We start from the raw sequence: 12,977 nt of genomic DNA on the forward strand, positions 1-12,977 counted from the left end.
ACATGATCAAAACAGGGAGCGGAGGTTCAGCTGCAAGGTGTGAATGTCTGACTATAGTTTGTAAAAAGCGGGTAAGACAAGGTGCGAATGCCCGACAATGTATGATCAAAAGAGAGAGCGGAGGTGTTCGGCTGCAAGGTCTGAATGTCCAACCATAATTTGTAAAAACCGGGTAAGAAAAGGCTCGAAAGCCCGACTATACATCATCAAAAGCGGGAGCGGAGGTGTTCAGCTGCAAGAAGGTGTGAATGTTCGACTAAAGTTTGTAAAAAGCTGGTAAGACAAGGAGCGATGTCCCGACATTGTATGATCAAAAGCGGGAGCGGAGGTGTCCAGCTGTGAGTAGGTGTGAATGTCCGACCATAATTGCTGAAAAATGTGTTAGAAAAGGTAAGAATACTGGACCATACATCATCAAAAGCGGGAGAGGTGGTGTTCGGCTGCAAGAAGGTGTGAAAGTCCAACAATGGTTTGTAAAAAGCGGGTAATAAAAGGTTCGAATGCCCGAATATACATCATCAAAAGCGGAAGCGGAGGTGTTCGGATGCAAGAAGGTGTGAACGTCCGACCAAAGTTTGTAAAAAGCAGTGAAAAGCGAGAAAAAGCTTTTCGTGAGTTTTGCATGATTTGGGATTTTGCTTATAAAATGCATTACTTCACTCAAACTATGTTAAAACTGATTTGTCCTTCATATTTACCATGTCTAGAAAGATTTAAACAAAAAAACAACGTTGTACTTTGCAGTAAAAGAAAGAGCAAATCTAAAGTTTCAGGAATCCGAGTATAAGCCTGCTTTCATGAGTTCTGCACGATTTCGGATTTTGCTATAAAATGAATTGCTTTGCTCAAACCAAGTTAAAACTGCTTTGTCCTTCCATATTCATCAATGTCTAGATCGACTTCAACAAAGAAAAACATTGGACTTTGCAGTAGAAGAAGTTGAAATCCATCTACACATTGATAAATACGAAGGACAAAGCAGTTCCCACTTGCCCATAAGAAAATAAGCTTATTCTCGGATTCCTGATCCTTCAGTTTTGCTCTTTCTTCTACTGCAAAATACAATGTTGTTCTTTGTTGAAGTCGATCTAGACATTGATAAATATGAATGAAAAAGCAGTTTTAACTTGGTTTGAGTGAATGAATTCATTTTATACATAAAATCCGAAATCGTGCAGAACTCATGAAAATAAGCTTATTCTCGGATTCCTAAAACTTTTGATTGGCTCTTTCTTTTACTGCAAAGTACAACGTTGTTTTTTTGTTTAAATCTATCGAGACATTGATAAATATGAAGGTAAAAGCCGTTTTAACATAGTTTGAGTGAAGGAATTGATTTTATAGATAAAATCCCAAATCATGCAGAACTCCTCAAAAGGGGCGTATGGCTTAATCACAAGTGTGGCTCTTTCTCATTCAGGGTAGTATGAGGAAGTTTATGCTTGAAATATATGTAGAAATGGGTACATATGAAGGACAAAGCAGTGTTAACTTAGTTTGAGTGAAGGAATTAATTTTATACATAAAATCCCAAATCATGCAGAACGTATGAAAAGAAGCTTATTCTCGGATTCCTGATCCTTCAGTTTTGCTCTTTCTTCTACTGCAAAATACAATGTTGTTCTTTGTTGAAGTCGATCTAGACATTAATAAATATGAAGGAAAAAGCAGTTTTAACTTGGTTTGAGTGAATGAATTCATTTTATACATAAAATCCGAAATCGTGCAGAACTCATGAAAATAAGCTTATTCTCGGATTCCTAAAACTTTTGATTTGCTCTTTCTTTTATTGCAAAGTACAACGTTGTTTTTTTGTTTAAATCTATCGAGACATTGATAAATATGAAGGTAAAAGCCGTTTTAACATAGTTTGAGTGAAGGAATTAATTTTATAGATAAAATCCCAAACCATGCAGAACTCCTCAAAAGGGGCGTATGGCTTAATCACAAGTGTTGCTCTTTCTCATTCAGGGTAGTATGAGGAAGTTTATGCTTGAAATATATGTAGAAATGGGTACATATGAATGACAAAGCAGTGTTAACTTAGTTTGCGTGAAGGAATTCATTTTATACATAAAATCCGAAATCGTGCAGAACTCATGAAAATAAGCTTATTCTCGGATTCCTAAAACTTTTGATTTGCACTTTCTTTTACTGCAAAGTACAACGTTGTTTTTTGTTGAAATCTATCTAGACATTGATAAATACCAGTCGAAACTCTGTTGCCGCTTTTGATAATTTATGGTTGGGCATTCTTACCTTTTCTTACCCGCTTTTTACAAATTATGATCTTACATTCACACCTACTTGCAGTCGAACACCTTCTCATCCACTTATGATCATGTGCGGTTGGGCTTTCGCACCTTTTCTTACCCATTTTTCAGTAATTATGGGTGGACATTCAGACCTTCTTGCAGCCGAAATCCTCCACTCCTCTTTTGATCATACATTGTCGGGAATTCACACCTTGTCTTACCCGCTTTTTACAAACTTTAGTCGGACATTCAAACCTTCTTGCAGCTGAACCACCTCCGCTCCCTGTTTTGATCATATATGGTCTGGCAATAGTACCCTTTCTTACCCGTTTGTGAGTAATTATGGCTGGACATTCACACCTACTTGCAGCCGAACACAACCTCTCCCGCTTTTGGTGATATATGGTCCGGCATTCTTACCTTTTCTAACACATTTTTCAGCAATTATGGTTGTAGAATCACACCTACTCACAGCCGAACAACTCCGCTCCCACATTTGATAGTGTATAGTCGGGCATTCTCACCCTTTCTCATCAGCTTTTTGCAAATTATGATCTGATATTCACACCTACTTGCAGTCGAACAGCTCTGCTCCCGCTTTTGATTATGTTTGGTTAGATATTCGAACCTTTTCTTAACTGCTTTTTACAAACTTTGGTCGGACGTTCACAATATCTTGCAGCCGAACACCTCCGCTTCCGCTTTTGATGGTGTATAGTCGGGCATTCGAGCCTTTTCTTACCCACCTATTACTTACTATGGTTGGACATTCAAACCTTCTTGTAGCCGAACACATCCGCTCCTGCTTTTGATGATGTATGATTTGGCATTCGCACCTTTTCTTACCCATTTTTCAGTAATTATTGGTCGGACATTCAGACCTGCTTGCACCTGAACACCTCTGCTCCCGCTTTTGATGGTGTATAGTCGGGCTTTCGAGCCTTTTCTTCCCCGATTTTTACAAATTATGGTTGGACATTCAGACCTTGCAGTCGAAAACCTCCGCTCCCTCTTTTGATCATACATTGTCGGGCATTCGCCCCTTGTCTTACACGGTTTTTACAAACTTTAGTCAGACATTCACACCTTGCAGCTGAACCACCTCCATTCCCTGTTTTGATCATGTGTGGTCTGGAAATACTACCTTTTCTTCCCCCGTTTGTGAGTAATTATGGCTGGACATTCACACCTACTTGCAGCCGAAAAACCACCTCTCCCGCTTTTGATGATGTATTGTCCGGCATTCTAGTCTTTTCTATCACATTTTTCAGCAATTATGATCTGACATTCACACCTACTTGCAGTCGAACAGCTCTGCTCCCGCTTTTGATTATGTTCGGTTGGATATTCAAACCTTTTCTTAACTGCTTTTTACAATATTTGGTCGGACGTTCACACCTTCTTGCAGCCGAACACCCCCACTTCCGCTTTTGATGGTATATATTCGGGTATTCGAACCTTCTCTTACCCGCTTTTTACAAACCATGGTTGGACTTTCATACCTTCTTGTAGCTGAACAACTCCACTCCTGCTTTTGATGATTTATGGTTGGACATTCGCATCTTTTCCTACCCATTTTTCAGTAATTATGGGTGGATATTCACATCTTCTTGCAGCTGAACACCTCCTCTCCCGCTAATGATCATGTAAGGTTTGATATTCGAAAATTTTCTTTCATGTTTTAAAGCAATTATTAATGGACATTCACACCTACTTGCAGCCGAACACCACCTCTCCCGCTTTTGATGATGTATGGACCGGCATTCTTACCTTTTCTAACACATTTTTCAGCAATTATGGTTGGAGAATCACACCTACTCACAGCCGAACAACTCCGCTACCGCATTTGATGGTGTATAGTCGGGATTTCTCACCCTTTCTCATCAGCTTTTTGCAAATTATGATCTGCCATTCACACCTACTTGCAGTCGAACAGCTCTGCTCCCGCTTTTGATTATGTTTGGTTAGATATTCGAACCTTTTCTTAACTGCTTTTTTACAAACTTTGGTCGGACGTTCACACCTTCTTGCAGCCGAACACCTCCGCTCCCTCTTTTGTTGGTGTATGTTCGGGCATTCGAACCTTTTCTTACCCGCTTTTTACAAACCAGGGTCGGACTTTCACACCTTTTAGTAGCCGAACAACTCCGCTCCCGCTATTGATTGTGTACAGTCGGGTATTTTAACCTTTTCTTACCCGCTTTTTACCAACTATGGTCGGACATTCACACCTTCGTACAGTGGAACACCTCCGCTCCCTCTTTTGATGGTGTATGTTCGGGTATTCAAACCTTTTCTTACCCGCTTTTTCCAAACTATGGTCGGCTATTCACAGCTTCCTCTCCACCATACTTGTATGGTTGGATATTCACACCCACTTGCATCCGAAGACCTCTGCCCCAAATTTTGTTGATATTTAGTCGGACATTCGCACCTTACCCGCTTTTGGCAAACTATGGCCTTCTTGCAGCCAAACACCTCTGATCTCGCTTTTGATGATGTAAGGTTGGGCATTCAGACCTTGCTTCACCTGCTTTTCACCAAATATAGTCGGATATTCACACCTTCTTGCAGCCGAACACTTCCGCTCCACCTTTTAGTGTTCTATCACACCTTTTTTTCACCGCATTTTATACATTATGGTTGGAAATTTTCAACCACTCTCATCCGAAGACCTCTCCTCCCGCTTTCTTTAATATATTTGAACTTTAGTCGGACATTCAAACCTTCTTGCAGCTGAACCACCTCCGCTCCCTGTTTTGATCATATATGGTCTGGCAATACTACCTTTTCTTACCCGTTTGTGAGTAATTATGGCTGGACATTCACACCTACTTGCAGCCGAACACAACCTCTCTCGCTTTTGATGATGTATGGACCGGCATTTTTACCTATTCTAACACATTTTTCAGCAATTATGGTCGGAGATTCACACCTACTCACAGCCGAACAACTCCGCTCCCGCATTTGATGATGTATAGTCGGGCATTCTCACCCTTTCTCATCAGCTTTTTGAAAATTATGATCTGACATTCACACCTACTTCCAGTCGAACAGCTCTGCTCCCGCTTTTGATTATGTTTGGTTAGATATTCGAACCTTTTCTTAACTGCTTTTTACAAACTTTGGTTGGACGTTCACAATATCTTGCAGCCGAACACCTCCGCTTCCGCTTTTGATGGTGTATATTCGGGCATACGAACCTTTTCTTACCCGCTTTTTAGAAACCAAGGTCGGACTTTCACACCTTCTCTTAGCTGAACAACTCCGCTCCCTCTTTTGATTGTGTACAGTCGGGTAATTTAACCTTTTCTTACCCGCTTTTTACCATCTATGGTCGGACATTCACACCGTCTTACAGCGGAACACCTCCGCTCCCTCTTTTGATGATGTATGGTTAGGCATTCGCACCTTCTCTCACCCGCCTTTTACTATGGTCGGCCATTCACAGCTTCCTCTCCACCATACTTGTATGGTGGGATATTCACACCCACTTGCATCCGAAGACCTCCGCTTCCGCTTTTGATGGGAACTGACAACATAAGAAGTCCGGACATACTTTGATAGTATATGAATAAGTGGGTAGCTACTGACAAGCATTAAGCATGTCACACAGCCCAAACATATAACATTTCAGGACACACCACACAGTTAACAACCACAGTGAAGCGTGTCAAAGCCCAAACATGTAACATTCAACAAGACACTTACACAACACATTCAAATCAAACAGTCAGACAACATACAAGAACATATACCCCAGCCGGCATTGCTCCCTGCCTATTTTCGTACAGCACACTATGTGTGCGCACACCTTTATTCACAAACTCTTCAACTTATACTCTTTTACCGAAGTTGCTACAGCTCGATTGGCCGAATACCCTTTGATCCTATTTCGGTGAATTTGACATCTGCCTTACATATAACAGATTAGCGGTTTAGCAGTTTTCATTTAGTTTGAGTGAAGGAATTCATTTTATAGCAAAATCCGAAATCGTGAAGAACTCATGAAAGTAAGCTTATTCTCGGATTCCTGAAACTTTAGATTTGCTCTTTCTTTTACTGCAAAGTACACGTTGTTTTTTTTGTTTAAATCTTTCTAGACATGGTAAATATTAAGGACAAAGCAGTTTTCACATAGTTTGAGTGAAGGAATTCATTTTATAGATAAAATCCCAAGAGTCTGATGGGAAAAGAGAGTGAATGCGAAGTAGACTTTAACACGGCTATGGGAGCGAGCCGAGTGTGGGCTAACCAGGAGAATTGCTTGAAAGAAATGCGACCCCGAATGAGCGGTCAGAACAAAGCCTCAATACGGGATTCTCGTGGTGTTTTTGTTGCTGCCTTGTCTTTTGCACAGAGTAAAAGACATGGCAGCCATCGAATAGGGCCCGATTGTTCCTACTTGGTCAGCCGAGGAGCAAGGGGGGGGGGGGAGCAAGTGTCTCAACCAAGCAAAGCTCACCATGGGGAAGGTGGCTATGCCAACAAGCCTGATGCCCTGCTCCCGCAGTGACGGATAATCGTACTCTGGTTTCTCTTCATAACGTACAAGTCTTTCGCCTTTTACTAAAGATTTCTGTGGAGAGCAGCACTAATGAGTTGTTTCTATTTTTGGCAGGCTTTACCTTTGCGGGTGAAGCCCTTTCTGTCTGTGCAAAAGAAATCTTGTTACTGTGCAGAGTGACTTCTCTGAGTAGAGTCGCCTTACTTGTTGCGACTGTGCCGATGTTCGAAGCTGGAGTGCAAAGTTGTTGCTTGAATGGTGCTTGCTGGAGCGTGCGGGGGAGTGCAAAGTTATACCATTTAAAAGGGCTGAAGAGTGCTCAGTGCAGCGGGTGGGCGACACTCTGGCCACCTTGAAAACCGAGGTTACATCCACTACCAGGGGCAGCCCAAGTTCTGCCGCAAGTGTGGTGAGCATGGGCACCTGGTTGAGGCTTGTACCAAGGTGTTATGTGGGAAGAGCAGAGAAATTGGGCAAACTTTTGGAGAGTGTCCAAATGGCAGGAAATGTAATCTCTGTGGAGAATTAAATCACCTCTTCAGAGATTGCCCTAAATCTTTTGCCAACAAATTAAAGACGGTAAAGCCACAGTCAAGCCAACAAAGAGAAGGACCAAAGGTGGCAGTTGGTGAACAAAGTGAAGAGGTTGACCCAATAAATTCAAACTTCCCGCCAAAAGCTTGGATTGGAAGTGAGGAGCAAAAAGGGGAGGGGCCTGTAGAGGCCTCACCACTCAGTGTTGAAGTCTGTGAGAATTCACAGGCAGAGGGTGGAGCTACGCTAAATGAGGAGGAAGAGCAGACAGGTGAGTCTAGTGAAGATACTCACCTCCCCGAAGGTCAACAGAAGGTCAATTTGTTGATAGGCATTCATTTATTTCTTCACTTCTGATGAAGTTTCAACAATAAACAACAAACTTTGTATTATTAGAAAGAACCAGAATAATTCTTCAGGAATCCGAAAATAAGCTCTATTTTATGAGTTATGCACGAATTCGGATTCTCCTATGAAACGAATTCATTAACTCAAACCAAGTTAAGACTGCTTTGTCCTTCATATTTATTCATGTCTAATCAAGTTTCAACGATAAACAACGTTGTACTTTGTAGAATGAGAAAGAACTTCTTCAGCAATAAGCATCTCTCGACATATGACGAAGTACAGATTTTGCTATAAAATTAATTCCTTCTATCAGCCTGACTTAAAACTGTTTGTCCTCCTTATTTATCCACTTCAAATCAAGTTTCAACAAATAAAAAAAAGTTGTAGTTTGAGAAAGTACAACTTAATCTTCAGCAATCAGTATAAAAAGAGGTGCAAATGCCAACCATACATCACTAAAAGGTGGAGCGGAAGTATTCGGCTGCAAGTAGGTGGGAATGTTCGACCATAATTTGTAAAAAGCGGGTAAGAAAAGGTTCGAATGCCCGACTATATATTAACAAAAGCGGGAGGAGAGGTCTTCGGATGAGAGTGGGTGAGAATTTCCAACCATAATCTATAAAATACGGTGAAAAAAAATATGTGAATGCCTCATAGAACACTAAAGGCGGAAGTGTTCGGCTGCAAGAAGGTGTGAATGTCCGACTATATTTGGTGAAAAGCAGGTGAAGCAAGGTCTGAATGCCCAACCTTATATCATCAAAAGCGAGATCAGAGGTGTTTGGCTGCAAGAAGGCCATAGTTTTCCAAAAGCGGGTAAGGTGCGAATGTCCGACTAAATATCAACAAAATTTGGGGCGGAGGTCTTCGGATGCAAGTGGGTGTAAATATCCCACCATACAAGTATGGTGGAGAGGAAGCTGTAAATAGCCGACCATAGTTTGGAAAAAGCGGGTAAGAAAAGGTTTGAATGCCCGAACATACACCATCAAAAGAGGGAGCGGAGGTGTTCCGCTGTACGAAGGTGTGAATGTCCGACCATACTTGGTAAAAAGCGGGTAAGAAAAGGTTAAAATACCCGACTGTACACAATCAATAGCGGGAGCGGATGTGTTCGGCTACAAGAAGATGTGAAAGTCCGACCATGGTTTGTAAAAAGCGGGTAAGAAAAGGTGCGAATGTCCGACAATGTATGATCAAAAGAGAGAGCGGAGGTTTTCAGATACAAGAAGGTTTGAATGTCCCACCATAGTTTGTAAAAAGCGGGTAAGAAAAGGTTCGAATGCCCGACTATACACCATCAAAAGCGGGAATAGAGGTGTTCCGCTGTAAGACGGTGTGAATGTCCGACCATAGTTGGTAAAAAGCGGGTAAGAAAAGGTTAAAATACCCGACTGTACACAATCAATAGCGGGAGCGGAGTTGTTCGGCTACAAGAAGGTGTGAAAGTCCGACCATGGTTTGTAAAAACCGGGAAGAAAAGGCTCGAAAGCCCAACTATACACCATCAAAAAGAAGGTTTGAATGTCCATCAATAATTGCTTTAAAACAAGAAAGTAAATTTTCGAATATCAAACCGCACATGATCATAAGCGGTAGAGGAGGTGTTCGGCTGCAAGAAGGTGTGAATGTCCACCCATAATTCATGAAAAATGGGTAAAAAAAAAGGTGCGAATGCCTAACAATACATTATCAAAAGCAGGTGTGAATGTCAGATCATAATTTGTAAAAAGCTGATGAGAAAGGGTGAGAATGCCCGACTATACACCATCAAATGCGGGAGCGGAGGTGTTCGGCTCTGAGTAGGTGTGAATGTCCGACCATAATTGCTGAAGAATGTGTTAGAAAAGGTAAGAATGCTGGACCATACATCATCAAAAGCGGGAGAGGTGGTGTTCGGCTGCAAAAAGGTGTGACTGTTCGACTAAAGTTTGTAAAAAGTGGGTAAGACAAGGTGCGAATGCCTGACAATGTATCATCAAAAGCGGGAGCGGAGGTGTTCAGCTGCAAGAAGGTCTAAATGTCCATCAATAATTGCTAGAAAACATGAAAGAAAATTTTCGAAAATCAAACCACACATGATCATAAGTGGGAGAGGAGGTGTTCAGCTGCAAGAAGGTGTGAATGTCCACCCATAATACCTGAAAAATGGGTAAAAAAAAGGTGCGAATGCCCAACCATACATCATCAAAAGCAGGAGTGGAAGTGTTCGGCTACAAGAAGGTGTGAACATCCAACCAAAATATGTAAAAAGAAGTTAAGAAAAGGTTCGAATATCCAACCAAACATAATCAAAAGCGGGAGCAGAGCTGTTCGACTGCAAGTAGGTGTGAATGTCAGATCATAATTTGCAAAAAGCTGATGAGAAAGGGTGAGAATGCCCGACTATACATCATCAAATGCGGGAGCGGAGTTGTTCGGCTGTGAGTAGGTGTGAATCTCCGACCATAATTGCTGAAAAATGTGTTAGAAAAGGTAAAAATGCCGGTCCATACATCATCAAAAGCGAGAGAGGTTGTGTTCGACTGCAAGTAGGTGTGAATGTCCAGCCATAATTACTCACAAACGGGTAAGAAAAGGTAGTAGCCAGACCATATATGATCAAAACAGGGAGCGGAGGTGGATCAGCTGCAAGAAGGTTTGAATGTCAAACTAAAGTTCAAATATATTAACAAAAGCGGGAGGAGAGGTCTTCGGATGAGAGTGGTTGAAAATTTCCAACCATAATGTATAAAATGCGGTGAAAAAAAAGGTGTGATAGAACACTAAAAGGTGGAGCGGAAGTGTTCGGCTGCAAGAAGGTGTGAATGTCCGACTATATTTGGTGAAAAGCAGGTGAAGCAAGGTCTGAATGCCCAACCTTACATCATCAAAAGCAAGATCAGAGTTGTTTGGCTGCAAGAAGGCCATAGTTTGCCAAAAGCGGGTAAGGTGCGAATGTCCGACTAAATATCAACAAAATTTGGGGCGGAGGTCTTTGGATGCAAGTGGGTGTGAATATCCCACCATACAAGTATGGTGGATGGAGAGGAAGCTGTGAATAGCCGACCATAGTTTGGAAAAAGCGGGTAAGAAAAGGTTTGAATGCCCGAACATACACCATCAAAAGAGGGAGCGGAGGTGTTCCGCTGTACGAAGGTGTGAATGTCCAACCATACTTGGTAAAAAGCGGGTAAGAAAAGGTTAATATACCCGACTGTACACAATCAATAGCGGGAGCGGATGTGTTCGGCTACAAGAAGGTGTGACAGTCCGACCATGGTTTGTAAAAAGCCAGTAAGAAAAGGTGCGAATGTCCGACAATGTATGATCAAAAGAGAGAGCGGAGGTTTTCGGATACACGAAAGTTTGAATGTTCGACTAAAGTTTGTAAAAAGCTGGTAAGACAAGGAGCGATGTCCCGACATTGTATGATCAAAAGCGGGAGCGGAGGTGTCCAGCTGTGAGTAGGTGTGAATGTCCGACCATAATTGCTGAAAAATGTGTTAGAAAAGGTAAGAATACTGGACCATACATCATCAAAAGCGGGAGAGGTGGTGTTCGGCTGCAAGAAGGTGTGAAAGTACAACAATGGTTTGTAAAAAGCGGGTAATAAAAGGTTCGAATGCCCGAATATACATCATCAAAAGCGGAAGCGGAGGTGTTCGGATGCAAGAAGGTGTGAACGTCCGACCAAAGTTTGTAAAAAGCAGTGAAAAGCGAGAAAAAGCTTTTCGTGAGTTTTGCATGATTTGGGATTTTGCTTATAAAATGCATTACTTCACTCAAACTATGTTAAAACTGATTTGTCCTTCATATTTACCATGTCTAGAAAGATTTAAACAAAAAAACAACGTTGTACTTTGCAGTAAAAGAAAGAGCAAATCTAAAGTTTCAGGAATCCGAGTATAAGCCTGCTTTCATGAGTTCTGCACGATTTCGGATTTTGCTATAAAATGAATTGCTTTGCTCAAACCAAGTTAAAACTGCTTTGTCCTTCCATATTCATCAATGTCTAGATCGACTTCAACAAAGAAAAACATTGGACTTTGCAGTAGAAGAAGTTGAAATCCATCTACACATTGATAAATACGAAGGACAAAGCAGTTCCCACTTGCCCATAAGAAAATAAGCTTATTCTCGGATTCCTGATCCTTCAGTTTTGCTCTTTCTTCTACTGCAAAATACAATGTTGTTCTTTGTTGAAGTCGATCTAGACATTGATAAATATGAATGAAAAAGCAGTTTTAACTTGGTTTGAGTGAATGAATTCATTTTATACATAAAATCCGAAATCGTGCAGAACTCATGAAAATAAGCTTATTCTCGGATTTCTAAAACTTTTGATTGGCTCTTTCTTTTACTGCAAAGTACAACGTTGTTTTTTTGTTTAAATCTATCGAGACATTGATAAATATGAAGGTAAAAGCCGTTTTAACATAGTTTGAGTGAAGGAATTGATTTTATAGATAAAATCCCAAATCATGCAGAACTCCTCAAAAGGGGCGTATGGCTTAATCACAAGTGTGGCTCTTTCTCATTCAGGGTAGTATGAGGAAGTTTATGCTTGAAATATATGTAGAAATGGGTACATATGAAGGACAAAGCAGTGTTAACTTAGTTTGAGTGAAGGAATTAATTTTATACATAAAATCCCAAATCATGCAGAACGTATGAAAAGAAGCTTATTCTCGGATTCCTGATCCTTCAGTTTTGCTCTTTCTTCTACTGCAAAATACAATGTTGTTCTTTGTTGAAGTCGATCTAGACATTGATAAATATGAAGGAAAAAGCAGTTTTAACTTGGTTTGAGTGAATGAATTCATTTTATACATAAAATCCGAAATCGTGCAGAACTCATGAAAATAAGCTTATTCTCGGATTCCTAAAACTTTTGATTTGCTCTTTCTTTTATTGCAAAGTACAACGTTGTTTTTTTGTTTAAATCTATCGAGACATTGATAAATATGAAGGTAAAAGCCGTTTTAACATAGTTTGAGTGAAGGAATTAATTTTATAGATAAAATCCCAAACCATGCAGAACTCCTCAAAAGGGGCGTATGGCTTAATCACAAGTGTTGCTCTTTCTCATTCAGGGTAGTATGAGGAAGTTTATGCTTGAAATATATGTAGAAATGGGTACATATGAATGACAAAGCAGTGTTAACTTAGTTTGCGTGAAGGAATTAATTTTATACATAAAATCCGAAATCGTGCAGAACTCATGAAAATAAGCTTATTCTCGGATTCCTAAAACTTTTGATTTGCACTTTCTTTTACTGCAAAGTACAACGTTGTTTTTTGTTGAAATCTATCTAGACATTGATAAATACCAGTCGAAACTCTGCTGCCGC

The 12,977-nt window shown here is 40.7% G+C and overlaps 1 non-coding gene across 1 annotated transcript; it reads left to right on the top strand.

Annotated features, from left to right (window-relative positions):
• The first annotated feature begins 6,780 nt into the window (after positions 1-6,780).
• On the top strand, positions 6,781-6,894 carry LOC140274268 (U5 spliceosomal RNA). The gene has a single exon (XR_011908237.1). It is a non-coding gene; the product is annotated as a U5 spliceosomal RNA (small nuclear RNA).
• The last annotated feature ends 6,083 nt before the right edge of the window (positions 6,895-12,977 follow it).

The sequence above is a fragment of the Leuresthes tenuis genome, unplaced genomic scaffold (assembly GCF_036924035.1).
Source record: "Leuresthes tenuis unplaced genomic scaffold, fLeuTen1.0.hap1 SCAF_17, whole genome shotgun sequence".
NCBI lineage: Eukaryota > Metazoa > Chordata > Actinopteri > Atheriniformes > Atherinopsidae > Leuresthes > Leuresthes tenuis.